A 15,812-nucleotide genomic window follows, 5' to 3' on the forward strand; every position below is an offset into this window, starting at 1 on the left:
CCCAAGCTGGGCTGACTCTTGAGGGTCATGTCACGGCTCCTAGTGTTAGAGCCATGGCAGCATCAGTGGCCCACTTGAAGTCAGCCACTATAGAAGAAGTATGCAAGGCTGCGATGTCATCAATCCACACATTCACATCTCACTACTGCCTTCAGTAGGATACCCGATGCGACAGTCGGTTTGGGCAGTCGGTGCTGCAGAATCTGTTTGGGGTTTAGAATCCAACTCCACCTCCTTAGGCCCATTTTTATTCTGTTCCAGGCTGCACTCTGTTAGATGTTCTTGTTCGTAGGTCAATCTTGTTATGTCCTCACCGTTGCGAGGCCCAGTTGACCTTTCTTTGTTGTTTTGAGTAAGCCTGGGTGCCAGTTGTGAGAACAAGCAGCCTGCTTGTCCTCGGAGAAGGCGAAGATACATACCTGTAGCAGGTGTTCTCCGAGGACAGCAGGCTGATTGTTCTCACAAACCCGCCCACCTCCCTTTTGGAGTTGTTGTCCTTTAATTCTTGCTTTTGGATATAACTGAGCGGGACTTTTGCGCGACAGGCGGGAAGACGGACGCGCATGCGTGGTGCATGCACCCCGTGCGCCAGAAGGTTCTGTCAAAGCTTTAAGATTTTTGCTTTGGAAAAATTCCATTGGAGGGGGTCGCCGAGGACCCAGTTGTGAGAACAATCAGCCTGCTGTCCTCGGAGAACACCTACTACAGGTATGTATCTTGGCTTTATTTCTGTAGGTGGCTTTGAGAATTGTTTCCTAGAAATTTCTACAGGCAAATTGTGTTTGCATATCTAAAGTAGATTCACTGATGACCGTTTTTTTTTTTTTTTCTTTTTTAGGTTAAAAAAAATATTCACAATATTCAAGCTTGACAGCTTTTAGAGTGACATAAGAAGACTCATGTTGAATGATGGACCAGTACTGTACTCACAAGTTTTAACAGCTTTATTTATGTTCATGTCTTGTAAATTTTAAAGTAATTGGTATTAGGTCACCATGGAAAAGTATCTTGATTATATGTATACTTGTAATTGTAGGAATGTGTTTGTACAGACATTGAACAGAATATTTTAAGTTTGAATGTGTCCTCTATAGTGCCTCTGCATTTCCTGAGATGCTGTTAACAGAGGACAAATATTCTTGCCTTTCTATTTAAACATTGTACATTTTGTTTTCCCTTTTAAACACGCATGCTGCCTTTTCAAGTGTTTTGTTAGCAAAATACCCCTCCCCTCTTTACAAAGCTGCGCTAGTGGTTGCTGTTGTGGTAATGCCGACATAAGCCATACGAAGTGAATGGGCTGTGCTGGCATTGCTGTGCAGCTATCTAAAATGGGGGGGGGGGGGGAAGTAATTTAGGTCCATTGATACTTTTCAATAAGGCTTTCTTACTTTTGCATAAACTTAAGTGGTATAACACAAAAAAATTCATCCTGCTAATTTAAGCCTTCACTGTGCATTTTTGCTGTGTAATACATGTCTTGTGCATTACCTTACAGGTAGTGCCAAAAATTTTTATACATGTACAAAATTAATGTAGCTTTCCATTGTAAATAAGTTTTCTCCGAGGACAAGCAAGCTGCTTGTTCTTACAAATGGGTGACGTCCACGACAGCCCCTCCGATCGGAGATCTTCACTAGCAAAAGCGTTTGCTAGCCCTTGCGTGTGCATGCGCAACCGTCTTCCCGCCTGAACGCAAGCGTGCTCGTCAGTCTTCTTTTTTCCGCGGCTCAGGATGGCTGTTTTTTGGTCGGTCTGCACCCCAAGGAGACCCCTCGCGTCTTTTCACCGCGTTCTTCCGTTTGGAAGTGTCCAGAATCTTCGTTCCGTCGTGTTCGTCTTTTCAAAAAAAAAATTCCCTTATTTCGAGTGTTTTCCCATTAAGTTTTCTTTCGTTGACGGTCGCAGCCTTTTTGGCCGCCCGTACGGGTTTTTTCTACTTGATTTGGTGCCATTGCCATCATCGTGAATTTTGACTTCGCCGGCGTGATTTTTCCGCCCATGTCATCAAAGCCTACCAGCGGCTTCAAAAAGTACACCCAGTGCAGCCGGACTATCTCGCTTACTGATAGGCAAGTTTCGTGTCTTCAGTGTCTGGGGGCTGGGCATCGTCCCCAGACCTGTACTTCTGTTGAAGAAGAGAACTCAGGTGGCAAGATTGGCCCAGTGGAATCTTTTGTTCGAGGCCTCGTCCGGTGCTTCGACATCTTCGGTACCGAGGTCATCGTCCGGCGTGTCGATGTCTGCGGTACCCAGGTCATCAGCCGGTGCTTCAACTTCTGCGATACTGAGATCATCGGTGGTATCGATGTCGTCAGAGGGTGCTTCCTCTTCCGGAGTGCAGGTGAGGGCTGTCTATTCCCCTGCTGGTAGCGGTGAGCCCTCGAGTAGGTCTCTGCCTGCCTCGAGGGCTCCTGCGGTACAGGCCCCCCGGGATCGACCTCTTTTGGACCTGGCCCACAGGAGACGTTTGGATTCGACGTCCTCCTCTTTGGTACTGGGAGGTACCGGTGACGTGCTTCGTGCGAAGGCAAAGAAGCATCGTTATCGGTTGCCTTCCAGATGCGGTACCGAGAGCTCTGGATCGCCGGTGGCACCGGCACCCGCTAAGCATCGATGCCGGGAGGACCGCTCACCCTCCATACAGGAGGTGTCGATGCGCTCCACTGTGGACAGCCCGGTACCGCCTCCGCGTCCCGGACAGATTCTGAGCTCATCGCCAGTACCGGACTCCTTGCCTTCCTCGACAGCCGCTCTGAACGAGAGCCTCAGGGCCGTCCTTCCAGGGATTCTGGAGGAGCTGTTGTGCCCTTCTCCGGTACCAGGGGTGCTTGCGCCGCCGGTATCGTTGAGTGAGGCGCCGGCTGGCCCCCCGCCCGTTGTCAGGTCTCCGGTCCTGGTACCGCTTGCGGTACCTGCATCGGCAGCCTCCCAGGCTGACTCCCCAACGACATCGATGGAGGGAGCTTCATTGCCGTTGATGCGGAAGTCTTCCTCTCGACGTGCCCACCCGTGGCCATGTTTCCATGGAGTCGAGTCAGGCCCGGCTTTGGACTGCAGTCCACGAGCTAGTGTCCGACACCGAGGGTGAGGCCTCGTGGGAAGCAGAGGAAGACCCCAGATATTTCTCTGATGAGGAGTCTGGTGGTCTTCCCTCTGATCCTACTCCCTCTCCTGAAAGGCAGCTTTCTCCTCCTGAGTCTGTCTTTCGCGGCCTTTGTCCAGGAAATGTCTACGGCCATTCCCTTCCCTGTGGTTACGGAGGATGAACCAAGGGCCGAGATGTTTGAGCTTTTGGACTATCCTTCGCCACCTAAGGAATCGTCCACTGTACCCATGTATCATGTCCTCAAGAAGACATTGCTGGTGAACTGGGCGAAGCCCTTATCTAATCCACACATTCCCAAGAAAATCGAATCCCAGTATCGGATCCATGGGGATCCAGAGTTAATGAGGACCCAGTTGCCCCATGACTCTGGTGTGGTGGATCTGGCCCTTAAGAAGGTCAAGAGTTCTAGGGAGTACGCTTCGGCGCCCCCGGGCTGTGACTCTAGAACCTTGGATTCTTTTGGGCGGAAGGCCTACCATTCTGCAATGCTCATTTCCAAAATCCAGTCATACCAGCTCTATACGAGCATTCATATGCGGAACAATGTGCGGCAGTTGGCGGACTTGGTGGACAAGCTCCCTTCTGAGCAGGCCAAGCCTTTTCAGCAGGTGGTCAGGCAGCTGAAGGCGTGTCGTAAATTCCTGGCCAGGGGTGTTTACGATTCTTTTGATGTCACGTCCAGGGCTGCTGCTCAAGGTGTGGTGATGCGCAGACTCTCATGGCTGCGTGCCTTCAACCTGGAGAATAGGCTCCAGCAGCGGATTGCGGATGCTCCTTGCCAGGGGGATAATATTTTTTGAGAAAAGGTCGAACAGGTGGTAGAACAACTCCACCAGCGGGACACTGCCTTCGACAAATTCTCGCACCGGGCGCCTTCAGCATCTACCTCAACTGGTAGACGTTTTTATGGGGGAAGAAGGACTGTTCCCTATTTTTCTAGTAAGCGTAGGTACAATCCTCCCTCCTGCCAGCCTGCTGCTCAGGCTAAACCCCAGCGCGCTCGTTCACGTCAACAGCATGTGCCTCAACAGGCCTCAGGAGCTCCCTAGCAAAAGCAAGGGATGAGCTTTTGACTGGCTCCAGCAGAGCATAGCCGAAGGCCAAGTATCAGTGCCGGATGATCTGCCGGTCGGAGGGAGGTTAAATTTTTTTCACCAAAGATGGCCTCTTATAACCTCCGACCAGTGGGTTCTACAAATAGTCCGGCTGGGATACTCCCTCAATTTGATTTCAAAATCTCCAAATTGTCCACCGGGAGCTCAGTCCTTCAGCTTCCAGTACAAGCAGGTACTTGCTGAGGAACTCTCCGCCCTTCTCAGCGCCAATGCGGTCGAGCCCGTGCCACCAGGGCAGGAAGGGCTGGGATTCTATTCCAGGTACTTCCTTGTGGAAAAGAAAACAGGGGGGATGCGTCCCATCCTAGACCTAAGGGCCCTGAACAAATATCTGGTCCAAGAAAAGTTCAGAATGCTTTCCCTGGGCATCCTTCTTCCCATGATTCAGGCAAACGATTGGCTATGCTCTCTGGACTTAAAGGATGCTTACACTCACATCCCGATACTGCCAGCTCACAGACAGTATCTTCGATTCCGTCTGGGAACACAGCCTGGATGTTGAGAGCTTAGATTTTGCCTCCTTAGGTCTTTCCGAGGGTGTATCCCGAGTCTTGCTTGCTTCCAGGAAAGATTCCACTAAGAAGAGTTACTTTTTTCTCTGGCGGAGGTTTGCTGTCTGGTGTGACAGCAAGGCCCTAGATCCTCCCTCCTGTCCTACACAGACCCTGCTTGAATACCTTCTGCACTTGTCTGAGTCTGGTCTTAAGACCAACTCTGTAAGGGTTCATTTTAGTGCGATTAGTGTATACCATTACCATTTGGAAGGTAAGCCAATCTTGGGACAGCCTTTAGTTGTTCGCTTCATGAGAGGTTTGCTTTTGTCAAAGCCCCCCATCAAACTTCCTACAGTGTCATGGGATCTCAACGTCATTGTCACCCAGCTGATGAAACCTCCTTTTGAGCCACTGGATTCCTGCCATCTGAAGTACTTGACCTGGAAGGTCATTTTCTTTGTGACAGTCACTTCAGCTCGTAGAGTCAGTGAGCTGCAAGCCTTGGTAGCTCATGCTCCTTATACTAAATTTCATCCTAACAGAGTAGTCCTCCGCACTCACCCTAACTTCTTGCCAAAGGTGGTGTCGGAGTTCCATCTGAACCAGTCAGTTGTCTTTCCAACATTCTTTCCCCGTCCTCATACCTGCCCTGCTGAACGTCAACTGCACATACTGGACTGCAAGCGAGCATTGACCTTCTACTTGGAGCGGACACAGCCCCACAGACAGTCCGCCCAAATGTTTGTTTCTTTTGATCCCAACAGAAGGGGAGTGGCTGTCGGGAAACACACCATCTCAAATTGGCTAGCAGATTGCATCTCCTTCGCTTACGCCCAGGCTGGGCTGACTCTTGAGGGTCATGTCACGGCTCATAGTGTTAGAGCCATGGCAGCGTCAGTGGCCCACTTGAAGTCAGCCACTATCGAAGAGATTTGCAAGGCTGTGACGTGGTCATCTGTCCACACATTCACATCGCATTACTGCCTTCAGCAGGATACCCGAAGTGACAGTCGGTTTGGGCTGTCGGTGCTGCAGAATCTGTTCGGGGTTTAGAATCCAACTCCACCCCCCTAGGCCCATTTTTATTCTGTTCCAGGCTGCACTCTGTTAGTTGAATAAGTTAGGTCAATCTCAGTTATGTCCTCGCCGTTGCGAGGCCCAATTGACCAATGTTTGTTGTTTTGAGTGAGCCTGGGGGCTAGGGATTCCCCATTTGTGAGAACAAGCAGCCTGCTTGTCCTCGGAGAAAGTGAAAGCTACATACCTGTAGAAGGTATTCTCCGAGGACAGCAGGCTGATTGTTCTCACCTGCCCGCCCGCCTCCCCTTTGGAGTTGTCTTCCCTTGTCTTTGTCTTTGCTATTTACTGGACTGACGAGCACGCTCGCGTTCGGGCAGGAAGACGGTCGCGCATGCGCACGCGAGGGCTAGCAAACGCTTTTGCTTGTGAAGATCTCCGATCGGAGGGGCTGCCGTGGACGTCACCCATTTGTGAGAACAATCAGACTGCTGTCCTTGGAGAATACCTTCTACAGGTATGTAGCTTTCGCTTTCCAGAAAGTCATGTTAAACATTTTTGTAGGTTGTAAAATGCCAGTGTAACAAATTTGGAGACAATCATGTTGGAGTGAAGAAAGATACCTTCTCTAATCTGTTGATAGCTTAGTTACATGTTTTGCTGTAATAAAAGCACACTTTCAACCTTGTGATACTGATGTTTTAAGAAGAGCTGAGTTGTTTAATTTTCTGTTCATTTGTGTTACTGAGGGCTATTAAATTGCTTGGAAGTAACTCTTAGATTACATTAATTCAAGATGCTCCATTATGCCTTGATAGTTCTGCATTTCTTTTTAAAGATGAGTTCAAGTAAAAGTTACATAATCCAAATTTGTTGGTTTACTCAGATACATTGAAGCACATATTCTGTAGAATCATAAATATCTCACTGTGAACAGGCGATTAATGTTTTTTAGTCTGCCTTACTGTTCAGTAGTTTATATACCCTGATTCTGGATCATTTTGAACTTCACAACATCACAGGCATCAGTCTTCAGTAGTTCTTTGTTAAAGTATATTGTGTGAATGAATTCTATTTGTATTTTCATGATTAAGGTTGTTTTGTATTTCCTTGGGAGACATTGGGACTGAACAATATGTAGTAAATTTATTATAGTTGGTCTAAATTCTTTGTGCCTTGCCTAAATAGGTTTTTCATTAAAATTACTGATGGAAGACTGCTATCCATATTATGAAAATGAGGATGAAACAGAAATGTCAGGTTTGAAACGTGTAGAAATAGATATATGTGCACATGTTGGTAAACATTACTGTTGGACTCCTGAACTTTATCATATATAATTGTTACTAACCAGTTCAAATAAATCTTAACGTTTTTAAAAATTTAAAATTGTGTTCAAGTATATATTAAATTCATAGCTTTAAAATTGTTTGCATTTTATGAGAGGTATAGTTAGAGATGATGGTGTAGTACTTTTCCATCCAGAGCACATAGAGAAAGAAAATACTTATAGTATCTTATATTAACCTAGGTTCTGACATTGGCAATCCCTGATGCAAATTCCTTTTATGTGCTTGTATAATCGACAAATTTATTTGTGTTCACTGTTGTGTGGTTAGAGCACAGAGCTGGAATTGTGATTCAAGCATGCATTTACCTTTCTGCTTTACCTAATTGAATAATTCAGTCTGCCAAAAATTGAATAATTTTTATCACGTTCAAATACCCAGAACTTCAGATAAAATTTATGACCTTTCATAAGTATGAAGAATATGCAAACTCAGTAGGGGCAGAAGATGAAAACGGAGTCAAAGTGGAAAAAAAACTTTTTTAAAGGGAATACATAAGTAGATAGGTGGAGTTTCTAGTACTTTTTCAATAACACCCTTTACATAAAATTGAGGTGATAGTAAATTACATAAGTGTTGCCTACTGGGTCAGACCCAAGGTTCATCTAGTTCCGTATCAAGCTTCTAACAGTGGCCACTCCAGGTCATAAGTCCATACTACTCAACCCCAGGGATAAGCAGTAGGCTTTAGTAACAGGAGTTTTCCTCCAGGAATTTTTCCAAACCTTTTTTTTTTAATATATAAATCTTTTACAGATAATACTGGTCCACAATTTTTTGTAGAAGTCATTTGCTTCCGAGGTAAAAGGTGCTATTTATCATGAATTTTGATGTTCTGAATTCAAATATGATAAAGCAACTGATTGGCTACAATTTCCAAGATATTTAAATTTTTACATTTTTTATATGTATACTGTTTAGCTAGTATACTTTAAAAATTGTAAACCTAGGTCATTTTCATCTATGTATATGTATTGCTTAGGTAGTGCAGCCTGCTCACTTAATCACTACATACTGCTCAAAGAATAAAATACAGATTCTTCTGGATTTGTATTGGGTAAATGAAACTCTTTATTAGTACTTTAAATGGAGAGTGTATAAGTCATTGTTCCAACTACACAATGATTAAGAAATCTACACACTGATTAAGTCAGATTAAGAAATATGCACGCTGATCAAGTCATCTAACTATAGAGCTATAAGACAGATCATATTATACTTACATCACTGGTCAGGAATTTCAGGCCCTTATTTCATCAGCTGGGAGGCCCATTGCAGCGAAAGCTCGAAGTCTCCTTATGACCAGGAACAAGTCTTTCTGCGTAATACGTCTACCCACAGATGAGCCTCTAAGATCTGCTGCAACAAGCCCCCTTTTTATTAAGCTAAAACTTATCCAGGAATGTACATGAGGATTCAGCCACACGCTCTCAGTTCAGGTAAACAAACCACTGGCCAGGTGGCTTTTCTCCTGAACCTCAAGCATACCCCGCCTCCCTCCTGCACAAGCTGGCTTCAGAGACATTCCAACTTGTTCTTGAGTGTGCTTTATCTCATACATTGTTCTTGAGATGTGCTTTACATACCAGCTTGTTCTTTGAGATGTACAAGGAAAGTCACTTTTGGTCAAAGAAGATTTTAAAAATGTATTATCGGTCAAAGCAAGACTGAAAAGCAATCCTTAATATTTTCCATCACAGCATGGTTGCTTTACATATTTCACTTCTCTATGTACAACTTTAGAAATAAGCAAAAGGATTATATAATACAAATTTATGATGAAAGAAAAGACAAATGTACAGTATAGTCTACTTAGTGCTTCTTGGTATGTCTCTTGTATTCATAAAATGGGGTATATGTTGTTAATGTCCAACAGTAGTTTGCAAGCACTGATGGACTCTTATTTGCCCTGATAGCTTTGCTCCATTCCTGCAATGTCCTGGTGAAATTGCTCACCATATTTGTTCAGTGCTCCACAGCTTGGTGGAAAAACAAAAACCAGATGAGTGGAAAAGGCTTTTGTAGCAACTGCTTGTAGTTGTCTGCCTTATTTCCTAGAAAATTGTTGCTATGCTTTCCATGCCGTCTCTTCCTTGCCACACTGTGCATGATCAAATGCATCATCTTGAAGTTGGCAAATCTGAGGTCCCACAGACACTTCCATTTATCTTAGCTTCATGTAGCCTTGGAAAGGCTACTTGCGAGCTGCCATTTTGTGGCTTTGACAAAATTCTTCATTAAACCCAGCCTGTTGTGCAAGGGTGGTAACAAAATCATCTAATTCAAAACATTGCTTTTGACTCGTAACCACTTGTAACCACTCGCCTCCACCTACCCTCCTCTCTTCCTTCCCGTTCACATTAATTGATTTGATATGCTTACTGTCCCGTCTGTGGCCGTGCCAACCCTCAGACTTACCCTGTTTCTGGGAGTTAGTGTCTGTGCTGGCTTCTGCTTGTCTCTGTGTCTGTGTCTGTCTTAGGTTCTCTCTGGCTCTGTGTGCTGATTGCCTTACTGAACCTCACCTGTGTGGGCTTTGCCTCTTCCAAGATGGCTGCCGCCTCCTCCTCTTTGCCAGTATCCAAGATGGCTCCCGCTGTTCCTTCCTATGGGCTGACTGCTCTGAGTGTCAAGCCTCTGGTCACAAGGTGATTGCTGCAGCTGTGGCTCTGGTGTTGATGGGCTTTATTAGTCCCTTGGAGACTACAGTCCTGGCCTTTGCATCTCATCTAAAGGTCCTGGTGTATAGAGTGCTCTGTACACAGTTTCAGTGTTTGCTCTGTGTGAGTTTCTATGTTTGTTTAGACTAGCTAGCTTAGGCACCATGTGGCTTGTAGCCTGTGTATAGCTTTGCTAGTGCTCTGTGTTTGTGTAGACTAGCTAGCTTAGGCACCGTGTGGCTTATAGCCTGTGTATAGCTTTGCTAGTGCTCTGTGTTTGTGTAGACTAGCTAGCTTAGGCACCGTGTGGCTTGTAGCCTGTGTATAGCTTTGCTAGTGCTCTGTGTTTGTGTAGACTAGCTAGCTTAGGCACCGTGTGGCTTGTAGCCTGTGCATAGCTCTGCTAGTTCTCTGTGTTTGTTTCCAGTGCATGACTAGTCAGCTTAGGCACCGTCTGGCTTGTAGCCTGTGCATAGCTCTGCTAGTTCTCTGTGTTTGTTTCCAGTGCATGACTAGTCAGCTTAGGCACCGTCTGGCTTGTAGCCTGTGCATAGCTCTGCTAGTTCTCTGTGTTTGTTTCCAGTGCATGACTAGTCAGCTTAGGCACCGTCTGGCTTGTAGCCTGTGCATAGCTCTGCTAGTTCTCTGCGTTGGTTCCTAGTGTTAGACTAGCCGCCCTTGCTAGCCACTATCCCAAGACTGTGTTTGTTCCTAGTGTTAGACTAGCCGCCCTTGCTAGCCACTATCCCAAGACTGTGTTGGTTCCTAGTGTTAGACTAGCCGCCCTTGCTAGCCACTCCTAGTGTAGACTAGCCAGCTTAGGCACCGTCTGGCTTGTAGCCTGTGCATAGCTCTGCTAGTTCTCTGTGTTTGTTCCTAGTGTTAGACTAGCCGCCCTTGCTAGCCACTATCCCAAGACTGTGATTGTTCCTAGTGTAGACTAGCCAGCTTAGGCACCGTCTGGCTTGTAGCCTGTGCATAGCTCTGCTAGTTCTCTGTGTTTGTTCCTAGTGCAGACTAGCCAGCTTAGGCACCGTCTGGCTTGTAGCCTGTGCATAGCTCTGCTAGTTCTCTGTGTTTGTTCCTAGTGCAGACTAGCCAGCTTAGGCACTGTCTGGCTTGTAGCCTGTGCATAGCTTTGCTAGTTCCCTGGGTTTGTTCCTAATACTTGACTAGCCAGCTTAGGCACCGTGTGGCTTGTAGCCTGTGTAAAGCTTTGCTAGTGTCTGTGTTGTTTCCAGTGCATGACTTGTTAGCTTGGGCACAGCTTAGTTGTTAGCTGGTGTATAGCCTTCCAAGTCTCCTGAGTTTGCTCTGTGTATGTTCCTGTGTATGACTGGTTTGCCTAGGTATAGCGTTCCTATTAGCCTGGGTACAGATTACTAGTCATTGTGTTGATTCCTGCTGACTGCCAGAGCCCGGACAGTCCCTGCTTGTCTGCCTTGCCTTCGCCTAGGTGCCAGGGGGCACTCCTGGATCTTCATTCCTGCTGTTCCTGTAAGTCCTACCGGCTGCCAGAACCTTAGGGCTCAACCCTCGGGGAAAGGCAGTCAAGTGTAGGTGAAGCCTAGGTCCAGGGTGTTCCAGTTCCGCGGGTTCCGCTCCAGTGTGTTCCAGTCCAGCGGGTTTCACTCCTGTATGTTCCAGTCCAGTGGGGCCACTCCAGTGTGTCCAGTCCAGCGGGCCCCACTCCAGTGCGCACCCGTCCGGTGCGTTCCAGTTCCGAGTGTTCCGGTGTAGCACTCCAGTCCGGAGTTCCGGTCCAGTCTTGTTTCCTCTCTACCTGGAAGGTGATTTTGCCTGCCACTGCCGCTCCACGGTAGTGGCCTATGGACTCACAAACCCCGCGCTCCCGGGGAAGAAGCCTGAAGGTATGCCAAGGTCCTCGAGAGCGCGGCAAGCACGAGAGACGCGACACTTACTTTATTTATTTTTTGTCTATTAGATTGTAAGCTCTTTGAGCAGGGACTGTCTTTCTTCTATGTTTGTGCAGCGCTTGCGTATGCCTTGTAGCGCTATAGAAATGCTAAATAGTAGTAGTAATGCTGAACATTTTTCCTCCCATGCTCCAATGATTGTCTCTGGGCATGACAGTTTCCCTTGATAGTGGTGAGAATTTCTTGTATGACTATCCGGTTCACAGAAACCCAGCAGTACTTTGCATATCAAATCTGCAGACCAAGCAAGAACAACATCCTTCAAATTACCTCAGAGCTACTACTAATGCTGGTCAGAGTTCATGCAGCTCAAAAGTTTTCATATTACATGTTTCTTCATCTGAAGTGAATTGAATTGGTAGCAAAACATTGTTATTATACAGCAAAACAGCTTTAAGACCGGTCATTTATGAAGATCAGCTCACATGAGGAGGATGGGAGAACATCTGGATCATGTGAAACTGATGGTTCAGAAGCAGAAGTTTCATATGTGTTTGAATATCTGCATTTATGTTTAACCATGATTAAGCAGTGGTTAAAGGGAAACCATCCAAAACTGAATATGCAGAAAACTCAGATTTTGTTACTATCTAGTTATCTTATTCAGATATACATGCTGTCTTTACCATTGAATGATATGAAAATTGAGATTGTTTTTTAAAATACATACATTATCTTTGATACAGAAGTATCTATGAAGTATCAGGTAGCTAAACTTATTAGCATGTTTTTTTTTCTAAACTGCATTTTGTAAGATGTTTGAGAGATCTTCTGAACCCAGTTAATTTCAGAATGGTGGTGCAGGACCTTAATTTTTCTGTGCTTGACTATTGTAATGGTCTCTGACTCTCAATAAATTCTATGAAAGTGTTCCAATCTTCACAAAATGCTACAGCTAGAGTTCATGCAGATGAACCTAGATATACTTACATCACTCTAGTTTTGAAAAAATTGAATTGATTGTCTATTGAACAGCATATAAAGTTTAAAAGTGCTTGTCTTGTCTTTAAGGCTTTCTATTAGATATAAATATGTGGGAAATCATTAGATCATTTTCTCCTTATTTATATCTAGTCTGCATCTTTATCAACCAAGTCACTCTGTTCCAGTGGTTGGGGTCTTCTTGAAATCCCTTCTTTTCATCTTGTTAAATTTGAAAGTAATTTAATTTTCAAAAAGGAGACTATGATAAGAGGAGGAGAATGCTATGATTTATTCAGATTTGTTGACTTGCCTTTTTTTTTTACCAGATAATTAAACAAAGGAAAAGAACTCCAGTTTGTTCGTAGGAAAGTACAGCAAGAGATAATTATACATCCTCATAGTGAACAGCAGCATCACACTAACGTCAGGTGGGCTAGACCCTGAGTCAATTTAAGGCCTCATTACATAGCCAAGTTTTAAGACTTGATTTAAAGTTTTTCAGAGATGATTCAGCTTGAATCCCAGGGGACAATCTGTTTCAAAAGAATGGAGCCATAAAGTAAAAAACACTTTTTCATGTTGACGCCCTATAGGCCTCAGATGGGTTAGGTAGAATGTTTATTTAGATTTTGCTCACACCTTTTTCAGTAGTAGCTCAAGGTGAGTTACATTCAGGTACACTGGATAGTTCTCTGTCCCAGGAGGGCTCACAATCTAAGTTTGTACCTGAGGCAATGGAGGGTTAAGTGACATGCTCAAGATCACAAGGAGCAGCAGTGGGATTTGAACCGGCCACCTCTGGATTGCAAGACTGGTGCTCTAACCACTAGCAAATACAAAAATGGAGGAGATAAATATGAAATATCAGCAGCTCAATTTGCTGACCAAAAAGTGCATTCATTTGGTTAATTGAGAGACGTTGCCTCAAGAGGCCCCCGGCTCTAATTTGTATGGAGCTCAAGGGGGCTGGGTTGCTTCATCATCGGCAACAGCACTCTATAGAAAGCAGCCACTGCCCAACATATATGAGTTGAATAATATTCTTCTTTTTTTCTTTTATTCTATTTTTTTTATATATATATTGTAATGGGCAATTTAATAAATAGCGGCTACTTAGCTTTCACATGGTCCAGTCCTTCTTAAAGCCAGTTATATCCATAGCACGACCCAGACTGACAATGGCCAGCGTTTCGTTGCCTGCGTCAGGGTCAAAGGGTCTGCGTACAACTCAGTCGATTGAGCTAAAAATAAGAAGGAGTTTTCCTTTTGTATTGCTCTAACCACTAGGCCACTCCTTCGTTCCACTTTGTTGATAGAACAAAGGTAAATGAGAAGGGGAAGGATGGGATAATTAATTTAGACATAGTTTGGTAATCCAGTACAGAATGCCTTGAAGACACTTTTTTTCTGATTTTGGAAGACCTGCGCAAACACTACTACAGTAATCCAACTGTGCACTTACAAATGCTTGATCCAAAGTGTGCAGTGAATTGATATCTAGGAATTCTCAAACAGATCTAATTTTGTAGAGGGCAAGAAACCCAGGCCTTAATACTGATGTGATTTACGGCGAGAAGCTTAATTTTGAATCTAAAGTAACTCCCAGCAAATTGAATTGACTTATTGATTGGGCCAAGGCACCAAACAGAATGGAGGTAAACGAAGGACTTGTGATACTGCACGCTATTACCTTTTGAGGATTGAGTAAGCCGCTGCTCCTGGTAAAAAAAAAAAAAAAAAAAAAAAACTTAGAGGAGCGGCTGCAAAGTTCAAAAATTTGCATCAGGCATGGATGTTATTCAAAAGTACCATCCTAGAAGCCCAGACCATATATAGTCCACCTATTTAAAAAATTTGAGAAAAAGGCCGAACAGCCAGTATGGTTAAAATGTGAGGTAAAGGAAGCTATCAGAGCTAAAAATATCCTTCAGAAAATGGAAGAAGGATCTGAGTGAAGATAATAGGAAACAGCATAAGGAATGGCAAATCAAATGCAAAGTGCTGATAAGGAAGGTGAAGATTGACTATGAAAAGAAGATTGCATTGGAGGCAAAAAAAACACACAATAAAAACTTTTTTGGTATATTAAAAGCAGGAAACCAGTAAAAGAATCAGTTGGACCACTGGAATACATAGTAATATAGTAACATAGAAGATGACGGCAGAAAAAGACCTGCACAGTCCATCCAGTCTGCCCAACAAGATAAACTCATATGTGTATCCTTACCTTGATTTGTACCTGCCTTTTTCAGGGCATAGACCGTACAAGTCTGCCCAGCAGTATTTCCCGCCTCCCAACCACCAGTCCCACCTCCCATCACCGGCTCTGGCACAGACCGTATAAGTCTGCCCTCCAATATCCTCACCTCCCAACCACCAACCCCTCTTCCCCCACCTGCTCCACCACCCAATTTTGGCTAAGCTGCTAAGGATCCAATCCTACTGCACAGGATTCCTTTATGCATATCCTATGCATGTTTGAATTCCGTTACCGTTTTCATCTCCACCACCTCCCGTGGGAGGGCATTCCAAGCGTCCACCACCCTCTCTGTGAAAAAATACTTCCTGACATCTTTCCTGAGTCTGCCCCCCTTCAATCTCATTTCATGTCCTCTCGTTCTACCGCCTTCCCATCTCCGGAAAAGATTCGTTTGCGGATTAATACCTTTCAAATATTTGAACGACTGTATCATATCACCCCTGTTCCTCCTTTCCTCCAGGGTATACATGTTCAGGTCAGCAAGTCTCTCTTCATACATCTTGGATTGCAAATCCCATACCATTCTCGTAGCTTTTCTTTGCACCGCTTCCATTTTTTTAACATCCTTCGCAAGGTACGGCCTCCAAAACTGAACACAATACTCCAGGTGGGGCCTCACCAACGACTTGTACAAGGGCATCAACACTTCCTTTCTTCTGCTGATCACACCTCTCTCTATACAGCCTAGCAACCTTCTCGCTACGGCCACCGCCTTGTCACACTGTTTCGTCGCCTTCAGATTCTCGGATACCATCACCCCAAGATCCCTCTCCCCCTCAGTACCTATCAGACTCTCACCGCCTAACATATAAGTCTCTCGTGGGTTTCTACTCCCTAAATGCATCACTTTGCATTTCTTCGCATTGAATTTTAATTGCCAAACCTTAGACCATTCTTCTAGCTTCCTCAGATCCTTTTTCATGCTTTCCACTCCCTCCCGGTTGTCC

At 44.9% G+C, this 15,812-nt stretch overlaps 1 protein-coding gene across 1 annotated transcript in view; it reads left to right on the forward strand.

The window, feature by feature from the left end:
* LOC115478743 (guanine nucleotide-binding protein G(i) subunit alpha-1) overlaps window positions 1-1,303 on the forward strand; it is a 188,392-nt gene extending 187,089 nt beyond the window's left edge. Inside the window, exon 9 of the mRNA XM_030216312.1 lies at window positions 839-1,303. The gene's annotated coding sequence lies outside the window, so the exon portion shown is untranslated. The remainder of the gene's footprint in view (window positions 1-838) is intronic.
* The last annotated feature ends 14,509 nt before the right edge of the window (window positions 1,304-15,812 follow it).

This window comes from Microcaecilia unicolor, chromosome 10 (assembly GCF_901765095.1).
Source record: "Microcaecilia unicolor chromosome 10, aMicUni1.1, whole genome shotgun sequence".
Taxonomy (NCBI): Eukaryota; Metazoa; Chordata; class Amphibia; order Gymnophiona; family Siphonopidae; genus Microcaecilia; species Microcaecilia unicolor.